The sequence below is a fragment of the Amphibalanus amphitrite genome, unplaced genomic scaffold, assembly GCF_019059575.1.
Source record: "Amphibalanus amphitrite isolate SeventyFive unplaced genomic scaffold, NRLGWU_Aamphi_draft 000511F_arrow, whole genome shotgun sequence".
Classification (NCBI taxonomy): Eukaryota; Metazoa; Arthropoda; class Thecostraca; order Balanomorpha; family Balanidae; genus Amphibalanus; species Amphibalanus amphitrite.
The window spans coordinates 166315-180139 of record NW_024882005.1 but is presented as its reverse complement, the minus strand read 5'-3'; positions in this window follow the sequence as shown (position 1 = coordinate 180139).

The following is a 13825-nucleotide window of genomic DNA, read 5'->3' as shown; positions in this document are numbered from 1 at the left end:
CGCGGTGCGAGCAGCGAGGGTCACCCGCCGATCCCCTGATCATTAGCACGGCCGAGCCCGTCCGGCCCGGGCGTCGCCGCGCCCGCGGGTTGGGGTCCGTCCTCACGCGTCCCGAGACAGCACCTCCTCCGTGACGTCATATACGCACTCGCAGTAGACCCGACGACACAATCTCGGATACCGACTGACGACATGAAACGCGTGTTGGGGTCCATGAATGGGAGAGAGAGGGAGAGAGAGAGAGAGAGAGAGAGAGAGAGAGAGAGAGAGAGAGAGAGAGAGAGAGAGAGGGAGATAGAGAGAGAGAGAGGGAGAGAGAAAGAGAGAGAGAGAGAGAGAGAGAGAGAGAGAGAGAGAGAGAGAGAGAGAAAGAAAGTGAGATGGAGAGGGAAGAGAGAGAAGAGAGAAAGACATACATACAGACAGACAGACAGACAGACAGACAGACAGACTGCCCTACTGACAGACCGACGTACCATCAAACCAACAGACCATCAGACCGTGAACGGCAAACTGACGGACTGACAGGCCGACAAGCCGACAGAGCGACTGGCTGACACTCAGAAACTGCATTAACGATCACTCGGAGAAGACTGATAGGAAAGGTGGAATGTCGATAGATCACATTCTTACACGCGTCGCATTCATGATCCGTCTTCAGTCGGTGCTCTACCACCGCGTCGAGTGATCGTGTGCCGCCGTCGGACCTATAAGCGCCCCATCCCAGTTTCCCTGTGAACCCGCGCTGGACGGCCAGTGGCACGCGTTAATTGCTCTAGCCGCCGCAGGACCGGCGGCCGAGACCGACCGGGTGCCCAAAGATGGCCGCTTCTCTCGACCGGCGCCGGCCCCCCACCGCCGGCGTCACCGTCTGACCAGCCGCCAGGTAACCCCTCCCCACGGGCGGGACACCCCCTCCTTCACACTCATTCCTGGGGATTAGCCGGGTCGGCCGCCGCAGCCGGCTGATGGGTCCAGACGGCGCGGGCAGGGACATTTAAATCGGTTATAAACGGTATTGATATCGTCGTTAATTGTCGGAGATAATGAGCGGCGTTCGGGCAAATTTTAAAGTTCAACTTAGAAAAATCGTTCTGACTACACTCGATCAGAATCGTGAAATTAAATGATGATTGTGGGATACGATTAACGGAATTACAGACCACGTAACGTTAACTGTTAAGCAGAGCACGTTAATTTCACATGTAGGTCACATTGCGATTAAATGAAAGTGGAGCGGAAAAATGCCGGCCACTAAAGTATAATTCAAATCACAACTGATTCGTCAAGTTACTAAGCTCATCTCGGGCTTACATTAATTTACATCAAATTTGACTGGCTTTTGCTCGAGCTCGGGCACTCAACCCGCCGGAATTGACAAATTGTTTATCGTCAACAAGGTAAGGGCTTTGATGGGCTTTGTTTCACATGTCAACCTTGCATGAGACCCAGAATTGACACGAACCGTTCAGTGCTGAATTACGCTTTATACCGAATTGAGGTATACGCACGGAGTTTCGCGACTAAACACTCAAAACATGACGTTACATTAATTTGCAGCTAGTGAGAAATAAACAACGTTTACCAGACATTGAAGCGATCGAGTATATGCTGCAACGCACGTCGATTTGCACTGCATCAAAATTAATTGAATCCCATCGTGCTAAATAATAAATAATAAAATTTCGTGATGAATACTAAATCGTGCTGAATAATTAAATAATACATCCGGCCACATAATTACGAAAAACCTGACAGTACTACTGACGCAAATGCCTGTTTACTTTGACGGTCTCGAATCAGAGCTCTATCAAACAACAACCACGAGGACAACAGCAACCCAGTATGATGTAGTGTGACCTCCCACCGGTGCCTGTGTTCCAAAAAAAAAACATGCCGACGTGTGAACGGTGTCAGAAACGGTGTTCTACTCGGCCCTCCCATTCTCTCCGAAGTCCGAATTCTCTCATTCTCTCCTTCAGCACTTTCATCTCGTCAAGTTAATCCATTCATGTTTCCCTCCCAAATAGCCCCAACAGATGTGAGTACTTTTCCAAGATATATTCAACCAAAACGAAGGAAGAGAAACTAGCAGTGAAACGACCGAGTTTTCAAAGATAAGCAAAATCTAGACTTAAACTAGCCATAAACCATAAAGAACTGAGCCGATCCCCAAAACAGAGTGCCAGATTACCTATGTCAACTTTAAACTAAAATAGCTACTACATAAAGTGCCGTCCTTCGACCCTGCAACTGAATATTAGACAACCGGCTGGAGTAACCGAGACGAACGTAGCTGAACATCACACGCATTTTGAAGAAAGTTTTACCGCCTTTTGCGTAATGAAGGTCAAATTTCGTCCCAATGGTCCGTCACTCTGATGCGCCCAGGCGCTCACATTTACACTCACGCACGCACACATTCAAGACCAGTCATACCCCGCTTTTGACAAGTTTGCCAATTTGATTTAAGTGACAAAATGATACATAATCCCAACCACCCCCTTTCGATACCCTATACAGCAAGGCGCAATGCCGTTAACTCATTCAACAATTACACGCTCACACATACGTACATAACATGTCCCAGCCACCCCCATTTTTGATCTCCAGATCAAGGCGCAAGGCCGCTCAATCATACAAGTTCACACGCTCACGCATACGTACAGATCTCCCCCCCCCCCAAACGGGCCTAAATAAAATTACATCCCCGGGGCGAGAGAAAAACCGGGGCAGCAGGCGGGGCACATTGGGGAAGGATTATGATAGGAAAGCAGCTTTATGACCTCCAGTGCCGACCTACCGCTTAGCTGTTGGCTGTGGACGACAGGGCTGACGGCAGGGCAGGCAGCAGATTTGGCGGCGGGCGGCACAGCGACGACGGACGGGTGGCAGAGTTGGCGGCAGCCCGCGGAGCGGTGGTGGCGGGCGGCAGAACGGCGGAGCGGCGCAGAGTCCTCCAGTGGCAGGCAGTCCTCCATCCTCCTCCTCCAGAACTATCACCGCCGACTCCTCCTCTCAAACTCTCCTCTCCGCTCGAACTCACTCCCTCCATCGCCTGTCCTTCTCCATCCTGCCGCTACAAACTGACTGTCTCGCCCACCTCCGAACTCCACTTCCCAGCTCTCCAACTCCAACTGAACTGCCGCCTGTGAGGGTCCCCAACGCCTCCGACTCTCCAACTGAACTCTCCTCAAAATCCTCAAAGTTTTGCTGGAGCTCCATCTGCCTCGGGCTGTCTCTAGAGTTGCTGTCTTCGCTCCGCCTCTTTCTTCCGAGTTCTGCTGCTCTCTCAATTTCTAGTAAGGGTCAATTTTCCAGGTCTTCTGTCCGTCTAACCAGTCTTCTGTATTTTCTGCTGAGTCTGGTTGCCGAAAGGGTGAGATTTCTATTAAATTTAACGTCATGTTGGGCCGAAACGTATGCGTTTTTCCGCTGTGCAGCCTCCGGCGTGCCGTTTCCATGGTGACTGCTATCCTCTCTGGGTGCTCCTCCTCCCTTCAAATATTCTGGCGCCGATAGGTGAATTCGAATCTTCTGCCCCTGGCGATGCGTAGCCTCCGGCCAGGTTTGCCAGCGTGGGAAGATGGGCCCGGGAATGCGGATGTGCCGTGCCATGCTGGAATTTGGATATTGTCACTCCGTCGGCTGTCCCAGTTTCACGATGCTGATTGTCGGCGCCAGTCTCGGCACATCCTGGAAATGTGCTATTTCGAGCCGTGTTTTGAAGAAATTGCCTTTGAAGTGTGATACCGGTGGTCAATTTGGTCCCGGGCGCCCCGGCCTCCCGCTGCCGCAGCGGCGCTGTCGTGTCCTGTTTCCCAGACTGACGGTGTCCGTTCGCCGCGCGTAGGAGGCTGCGTGCCTGGGGGCCTGCGTCCATCCGTCCCCCCGGCCCCCCTTGACCGGGGTTGGGACCCATTGCTGGACCCTTCCACGGTCAGCGGCGGTGAGACGGCTCTGTAAGGGCCGCAGGATAATGGCGTTTGGCGGCGCAGTCTCAGATCCGTGTTTGTCCTGCCGTCCGGTGTCGGCCAGATGGTCGGCGGGTCAGCGGTGTCCGGTCGCCGGCGCGCTGCTGTTATGAAGGATGAATTTTGGAACGGGTTGATTTGGGGAGGGAAAATGAAACGCGCCAGCGTTACATTTTCATAACCATCTTCTTTGAGTCGCGCCCCCGCGACTCGGGGTTGGAGCCGGCTGCAAAGACCTTGAGGGGAGATGATGAAACCTGAGAGACGTATGGTTAGATGAGGTGGGTGGTGAATTAGCGTCAACAGAAGGATGTGGCAGGACGAGGACTTACCCCTGCCCGCTGGTCTCCTCACTCACCTCGGGGTGCACCATTGCAGCTTGTTTGCTACCTATCATACACATGAAACACACACGCAGTTACATAACATTCGTCGACAACGATTTTATGTTTGCCTATCCCTTTTTCATTTAGCAGCTAGCGACAACGAACTCAGCTGACGTGGTTGCCCCTAAGAACATCAGCACAAAACACACAGCATCATGTTACACGCTAGTAGCACACATTGGAATTTTACATTGGCTCTTTAGTTCCTTGTTTCGTTACTGCCCTTCTAATGGCGGGCCAGGTTGCTGGCCCCGACGACCAGGCCTAGGCTCTAATGCTGTAGTAGCCTTTGGTCACATAGGGCCTTGCTTCGGTCACCTCCAACACCTGCTCCGTCCGTTGGGCGCCCCATTCGTGCAGTCAGTAGAGCCGGCTGTGCAGCTGATCAGGGACAGGTGATCACTGCCCCTGAAGCTGTTTCCGCCAGCTCCGCCTTCCTTCCACCGCCTCCTGTAGTCGGTTGAGCGCGCCGCAGTACCGCCCATGCGGTGGGCGGCGCACCCCGGCTGTCACCTTCGCCGGCTCCAGCTCCGTCCTGATGACAGCATCAGCATGCTCAGCAGCCCTGCAGTAGAGAAACGGGAAAGGGGTGGCGCCGGAAAGCAGCCCGGTGATGACGGTGCAGCCGATTGATGTCATTCTGCTGCGTCCTCGCCTCCGTAATGGTCTCGCCTCCGTCCGGACTGGAACCGGTTGACGCCCCCTCTTGCATCTTCGACGTCATCAGCTCCCTTCAGTCCGCTCCAGTTGTCTCAGCTCCTCACACTCCCTCTCCGTCAGGTCCGGTTTCGTGTCTTCTCCTTTCTCCTTCCTCTCGATAGCTGCTGCGGGATGACGTCAGCCCGACGGATCCCTGCTGACAGAGCCGGAACATTTTAGCTTCGACTCCGTGGCCAACGTTTGCGGGCCACTGAATGGACCAGCCACCCGTTTTCGAAAGCCAGAGGTTGTCCGCTGTCTCCCGTCCATCTCCGCCGCCCTGCTTCTGTTGCCGCCGTTGCCTCCGGTGATTGAGTTCTGCCTTTCAACATCTTCCTGGATATAATACTCAATCCTACAACATCTTCATATCTCCTCAGCCAGACAGTTTTCAATACTAATATTACCAAACATAAAACCGCCCATCTTTACGATACAACTGCTAAAAGCCTTCTTAGGTGATTCAGTTCAGCTTTCCACCTCCTCCTGGGTAAAACGTTCAGGCCTACAACATCTTTCAAGATATTACTGCTCAATACTACAACATCTTCATATCATCAGTCGCCCTTAGCCAGCCAATGATACTATGAAACATGTGCCCCGACAACATAAAAATCTATCTTTTTACTGCAAAACATCCGCCTTTGAGATTGAGGTCCACTTTCAACATCTTCGAGATAACCATGCTCATTCCTTCAACATCGTCATCCGCCGTTCAAACTGTCACTCATGGTTCCCGTTGCAGCCCCAAGTTGCAGAAGATTGTGTTACTTATAAAAATTACCTTTTACGGTCAATCCAGTCGAACTTTTGACCTGCAACTTTTCGGTTCGGCTATGCGTGTCAGCCCACCGACTTCGTGCCTCCAGGACATGGCCATCCCCCACGTTGGGCGCCAAATTTCTTGTAGCGGGGCTCGGCTGCAAGATATTTTATTTGTTAGAGATTTGCGAGGCTGGTCAGTCACTGGGGCATATAGGCTGCTACAACTGTACGGTGATGGGTCATTGGGTTATGGGCATTCAAAGAGGATAATTTAATCAGGCTGGCTGCCCGAGGCTCTCTCTCAACCCGGTTGGGACCCCCCTTTAAATACGTTTACTTGAAACAGAAGAAACGACACTTCACATCACAGTCACATCCCGGCCACTGCACGGAGGGGTACCTCCCACTGGATATACCACATTCACACTTCGACTCACTCTAACCTAGCCTAACCTAACCTACCTAACCTAAAAACATAACCTAACGTAGCATAATCATGCACTCAAACACACATCTCACACACACGAAAAACGCCAGACTATCAGTCCGCTCCCTCCCTCTTTACCTAACTCCCCCCCAGTGGTGCACAGTGACAAGTTAATGCAAGCTTGTTAGATGTCGTTTCCCTGCCCATGTAAAAACGTAGCTGGTGTATTAGGCTGCGGATCACCCTGCCGCCAAGATAGAACACATGAGCAGCCTGCTCCCAAAATAAAAAAAAAAATGGTCATAACCTCCCCTTCCCAAATAATTCCTAAATACCAGCACTGATCCTAATCTATCCTTACAATTTCAACAACGTCTCGTTCAGTGGCGACATAAGTTTAACGATCGCAGGCATGATCTGACTTGTCTAATCTATCCCGTCTCCGACTCAAGCTAGTAAAAAAACGACAGCGGAGGCCTAAAACCTAACATCAAGGGAGAATCTAATGCCAGGCCGGATTTTCCCTGCTTTGTAGAGTCCAACTCTCTTCCCCTCTCCCTTGAGCCTTAGCCGTGACCGCGACACGGCTATTTATTTTGCCCGTCTTACGCCGTAGAAACCGCCCGAGACATCGAACGAGAACGACCATGCAAGAGCAAAACATGTTGCGCGCGTCGCCCGCGATCACCATTGTTGAGCCGTCGATTTATCAATTTTTATAGAGAACCTAAAGCAAAACCTATCTAATCCCGAATTTCGTAGCATCTTCATCGCCTAACGATCCTTTGAGCTACAAACCACCTATCAACATAGCCCTAGCGTCTACTTCAACTGGAGCCCGCTCCCAGTAACCGTACAATGACCTGGTTCCCCTGAACCGACCTCCATACATACTTATTTCCCTTGCCCCTTATTTACCGCATCAGGCCAGTTTCCAGATCACCAGATCCAATACCAGATCCTTCTCCGACCTAACCTATTCAGAAAGCAGTATTCCCCCTGTAACCCAGCCGTTTTAACCTACCGTTCCGGAACAAACCAATCGCTAAAATTAAGCACCTCTAAATCACCAACGTTAAACCCCCTGCCACTGATGCTTTAACCAATAATCCTATTTGTACGTTTAAAGTGAACTTCGGCCCAAACGCTATCAGATCAATCATAATTGCACATTCAATCGATCAACCCAGACAATAACCCGTCCCTGTTTCCCATCACTCGTAAGTGTAGATAACCGTGTCGGTGAACACAACGTACACGGGGGTACGACACGCATAGACTGGCCTCGCAGCCCCGAATTATTCCCTAATATAGTACCTCTTACTTAGATACGATTTATCTAAACTTCCTTTCCTCGAGTTTTACCGATAAGCAATTTGTAGTGCGATAAAAGACCGTGTTCTAATTTCGACAAACCATATAACTCTGATAAAGCATTACCTCACCCCATTTGTAAAAAAAAACATTGTCCGGCTCAAACAGTTGGAGGTTGCAATCGATGCCTGTCCCTAGTTCAATCATCGGTAATGTTTATGTCAATCCGGGTATAATTGTTAATGACTCGACGGTCCGTGCAGTGATAGCCGCTCTCAGTGGGCCACAGGTCACCTCTGACTGCGGGTTCGGCTCAGCCATTGTTATCCCGCACCCCAGCGCGGTGCGAGCAGCGAGGGTCACCCGCCGATCCCCTGATCATTAGCACGGCCGAGCCCGTCCGGCCCGGGCGTCGCCGCGCCCGCGGGTTGGGGTCCGTCCTCACGCGTCCCGAGACAGCACCTCCTCCGTGACGTCATATACGCACTCGCAGTAGACCCGACGACACAATCTCGGATACCGACTGACGACATGAAACGCGTGTTGGGGTCCATGAATGGGAGAGAGAGGGAGAGAGAGAGAGAGAGAGAGAGAGAGAGAGAGAGGGAGATAGAGAGAGAGAGGGAGAGAGAAAGAGAGAGAGAGAGAGAGAGAGAGAGAGAGAGAGAGAGAAAGAAAGTGAGATGGAGAGGGAAGAGAGAGAAGAGAGAAAGACATACATACAGACAGACAGACAGACAGACAGACAGACAGACTGCCCTACTGACAGACCGACGTACCATCAAACCAACAGACCATCAGACCGTGAACGGCAAACTGACGGACTGACAGGCCGACAAGCCGACAGAGCGACTGGCTGACACTCAGAAACTGCATTAACGATCACTCGGAGAAGACTGATAGGAAAGGTGGAATGTCGATAGATCACATTCTTACACGCGTCGCATTCATGATCCGTCTTCAGTCGGTGCTCTACCACCGCGTCGAGTGATCGTGTGCCGCCGTCGGACCTATAAGCGCCCCATCCCAGTTTCCCTGTGAACCCGCGCTGGACGGCCAGTGGCACGCGTTAATTGCTCTAGCCGCCGCAGGACCGGCGGCCGAGACCGACCGGGTGCCCAAAGATGGCCGCTTCTCTCGACCGGCGCCGGCCCCCCACCGCCGGCGTCACCGTCTGACCAGCCGCCAGGTAACCCCTCCCCACGGGCGGGACACCCCCTCCTTCACACTCATTCCTGGGGATTAGCCGGGTCGGCCGCCGCAGCCGGCTGATGGGTCCAGACGGCGCGGGCAGGGACATTTAAATCGGTTATAAACGGTATTGATATCGTCGTTAATTGTCGGAGATAATGAGCGGCGTTCGGGCAAATTTTAAAGTTCAACTTAGAAAAATCGTTCTGACTACACTCGATCAGAATCGTGAAATTAAATGATGATTGTGGGATACGATTAACGGAATTACAGACCACGTAACGTTAACTGTTAAGCAGAGCACGTTAATTTCACATGTAGGTCACATTGCGATTAAATGAAAGTGGAGCGGAAAAATGCCGGCCACTAAAGTATAATTCAAATCACAACTGATTCGTCAAGTTACTAAGCTCATCTCGGGCTTACATTAATTTACATCAAATTTGACTGGCTTTTGCTCGAGCTCGGGCACTCAACCCGCCGGAATTGACAAATTGTTTATCGTCAACAAGGTAAGGGCTTTGATGGGCTTTGTTTCACATGTCAACCTTGCATGAGACCCAGAATTGACACGAACCGTTCAGTGCTGAATTACGCTTTATACCGAATTGAGGTATACGCACGGAGTTTCGCGACTAAACACTCAAAACATGACGTTACATTAATTTGCAGCTAGTGAGAAATAAACAACGTTTACCAGACATTGAAGCGATCGAGTATATGCTGCAACGCACGTCGATTTGCACTGCATCAAAATTAATTGAATCCCATCGTGCTAAATAATAAATAATAAAATTTCGTGATGAATACTAAATCGTGCTGAATAATTAAATAATACATCCGGCCACATAATTACGAAAAACCTGACAGTACTACTGACGCAAATGCCTGTTTACTTTGACGGTCTCGAATCAGAGCTCTATCAAACAACAACCACGAGGACAACAGCAACCCAGTATGATGTAGTGTGACCTCCCACCGGTGCCTGTGTTCCAAAAAAAAAAACATGCCGACGTGTGAACGGTGTCAGAAACGGTGTTCTACTCGGCCCTCCCATTCTCTCCGAAGTCCGAATTCTCTCATTCTCTCCTTCAGCACTTTCATCTCGTCAAGTTAATCCATTCATGTTTCCCTCCCAAATAGCCCCAACAGATGTGAGTACTTTTCCAAGATATATTCAACCAAAACGAAGGAAGAGAAACTAGCAGTGAAACGACCGAGTTTTCAAAGATAAGCAAAATCTAGACTTAAACTAGCCATAAACCATAAAGAACTGAGCCGATCCCCAAAACAGAGTGCCAGATTACCTATGTCAACTTTAAACTAAAATAGCTACTACATAAAGTGCCGTCCTTCGACCCTGCAACTGAATATTAGACAACCGGCTGGAGTAACCGAGACGAACGTAGCTGAACATCACACGCATTTTGAAGAAAGTTTTACCGCCTTTTGCGTAATGAAGGTCAAATTTCGTCCCAATGGTCCGTCACTCTGATGCGCCCAGGCGCTCACATTTACACTCACGCACGCACACATTCAAGACCAGTCATACCCCGCTTTTGACAAGTTTGCCAATTTGATTTAAGTGACAAAATGATACATAATCCCAACCACCCCCTTTCGATACCCTATACAGCAAGGCGCAATGCCGTTAACTCATTCAACAATTACACGCTCACACATACGTACATAACATGTCCCAGCCACCCCCATTTTTGATCTCCAGATCAAGGCGCAAGGCCGCTCAATCATACAAGTTCACACGCTCACGCATACGTACAGATCTCCCCCCCCCCCCAAACGGGCCTAAATAAAATTACATCCCCGGGGCGAGAGAAAAACCGGGGCAGCAGGCGGGGCACATTGGGGAAGGATTATGATAGGAAAGCAGCTTTATGACCTCCAGTGCCGACCTACCGCTTAGCTGTTGGCTGTGGACGACAGGGCTGACGGCAGGGCAGGCAGCAGATTTGGCGGCGGGCGGCACAGCGACGACGGACGGGTGGCAGAGTTGGCGGCAGCCCGCGGAGCGGTGGTGGCGGGCGGCAGAACGGCGGAGCGGCGCAGAGTCCTCCAGTGGCAGGCAGTCCTCCATCCTCCTCCTCCAGAACTATCACCGCCGACTCCTCCTCTCAAACTCTCCTCTCCGCTCGAACTCACTCCCTCCATCGCCTGTCCTTCTCCATCCTGCCGCTACAAACTGACTGTCTCGCCCACCTCCGAACTCCACTTCCCAGCTCTCCAACTCCAACTGAACTGCCGCCTGTGAGGGTCCCCAACGCCTCCGACTCTCCAACTGAACTCTCCTCAAAATCCTCAAAGTTTTGCTGGAGCTCCATCTGCCTCGGGCTGTCTCTAGAGTTGCTGTCTTCGCTCCGCCTCTTTCTTCCGAGTTCTGCTGCTCTCTCAATTTCTAGTAAGGGTCAATTTTCCAGGTCTTCTGTCCGTCTAACCAGTCTTCTGTATTTTCTGCTGAGTCTGGTTGCCGAAAGGGTGAGATTTCTATTAAATTTAACGTCATGTTGGGCCGAAACGTATGCGTTTTTCCGCTGTGCAGCCTCCGGCGTGCCGTTTCCATGGTGACTGCTATCCTCTCTGGGTGCTCCTCCTCCCTTCAAATATTCTGGCGCCGATAGGTGAATTCGAATCTTCTGCCCCTGGCGATGCGTAGCCTCCGGCCAGGTTTGCCAGCGTGGGAAGATGGGCCCGGGAATGCGGATGTGCCGTGCCATGCTGGAATTTGGATATTGTCACTCCGTCGGCTGTCCCAGTTTCACGATGCTGATTGTCGGCGCCAGTCTCGGCACATCCTGGAAATGTGCTATTTCGAGCCGTGTTTTGAAGAAATTGCCTTTGAAGTGTGATACCGGTGGTCAATTTGGTCCCGGGCGCCCCGGCCTCCCGCTGCCGCAGCGGCGCTGTCGTGTCCTGTTTCCCAGACTGACGGTGTCCGTTCGCCGCGCGTAGGAGGCTGCGTGCCTGGGGGCCTGCGTCCATCCGTCCCCCCGGCCCCCCTTGACCGGGGTTGGGACCCATTGCTGGACCCTTCCACGGTCAGCGGCGGTGAGACGGCTCTGTAAGGGCCGCAGGATAATGGCGTTTGGCGGCGCAGTCTCAGATCCGTGTTTGTCCTGCCGTCCGGTGTCGGCCAGATGGTCGGCGGGTCAGCGGTGTCTGGTCGCCGGCGCGCTGCTGTTATGAAGGATGAATTTTGGAACGGGTTGATTTGGGGAGGGAAAATGAAACGCGCCAGCGTTACATTAGCATGAACATTAGTTTGCCCAGCGTGTTAAGTAACTATAGTAAGCCAGCTCTGGATCGGCCATATAGTCGCGGGTCGCGGCTAGTCTCGACCTCAAGTTCTTGCGCCCTGAATTCTGACTATTTGTTTGAACATCGAGGGTGAGCTCATGCAATAGACACAGGAATTTGTAGTTCTGGCCAGGTCGATAGGAGGAGGGCAGAGGACTACTGCATGACGTTCAGTGACCGTTTACAGATAATGGTCGCCCAGAGATGCATTAGACCTATTGTGTTTGGAAACCGTTGGACTGTTCCTCGGTGCCCTCCGCGTCTCTGTCGGTGACAGACCTGCGCTCCACGTTTTCCGAGCGTAACGAGACAGTGGGCGACATCGCCTGCGGAAACATGGGCCGTGACGAGTCGGCGGGCTGTACCTCTCTGTGTGTGACCACATGAACTCCCAGGAGTCCCTCTTCTGCGCTGATGGCCCTATACGTGCAGTGCAGCTGAGGGACCCCGCGCCATCCATACCAATACGGCAGCTCCTCAGGGAACAAACAGTTCAGGGATGCCAGCTCACAGCTGAGAGATCTGTTCAGGGGCAGCAGCTGCTAGAAAACTGCTCTGAGACAGCAGCTGGTAGTCGTACTGCCTGTTGATGTTATTTGTTGAGTTGTCGAATAAATATGTGTCGGAGTTGTGTGCAGCATTAGTCGGTTTCAAATGCGCTCTGTTCACGGCGGGAATCCATACTATCGTGCGGAGCATGTGGCGAGCCACGGCCTGAGGCCTGGGATCTGGAGTCGGGGACCGGGCCGCGGCGGACCGGGACTTGTTTACCAGCTACCGGGCGTGGCGCGGACGCAGACGGCGTGCACCGGTCCGTCTCATCGCTCACTGCCGACGGCGGAAGTGGGCCGGCGGCGGGGCGGCGACCGGAACGCGCCGCGCCACGCGGAACAGCTCATCAGACCGATCTGCTGCGGCGGAACAGCTCATCAGACCGATCTGCTGCGCCGCCACGACCACCCGAGCGGGACGCCGGCCGCCGCGCGATCCGGCTGATCTTCATGGCTGTGAGTCCTGAGGATGACCCCGACTGCACTGCCCCTCAGGATGGCCGAGTGCACTCAGCGCGACGGAGAAGGGCGTGAAAGAGATAGGTGAACGGTTCTCTGATCACTGCCAGGAGTGGATGCCGGATGGACATGTTTCCCGAACGGTCTCAGACTGAAAGCAATTCGAGCTGGCATCCGAGCTAATGATCCTGGTCGGCTACAACGGTCCGTAGAAGCGACCTGTACCCTATGTTGGGCGAATCATCGTCGTAATCGGTGTTGTCAAAATAGCATACTAAAAGAGCTGGCATTCGTAAAATCGCATTATCAGCGATTTTTCCTCGCAACTCTCCAGCCCTCGCCCTGGCAGGGGGGGGGGGGTCGATGCGACCCCCCCTAAGGTTTTTCGAAGAAAGCGTAAAAACGGCGGCGCACAGCGCCGCCAAATTTGGCACAGCCTATGGGGCAACCTTTTTACATATAACCTGAAAATTTCCGGTCCGGGTGACCTTGGGTCAGGTCACCAGGTCAGAAAAACCGGTACAAGGTCATGGTCAAATTTCAATTTTCTTTTTGCACCTGTCCAACTCACAGTTTTGGACTGATTTCCTTCAAACTTTCAGGATGTGCTAAGTTCACCGAGTTGTATAACATATAGTTCGGGTTTTTTGAGGTCACTGACCTGAGGTCAGTTAGAGGTCATTACGTCGTAATGTTAAGCCTATGGAAAATACTAAATTCCAAAAATACTGGAGATATCTACTTCTT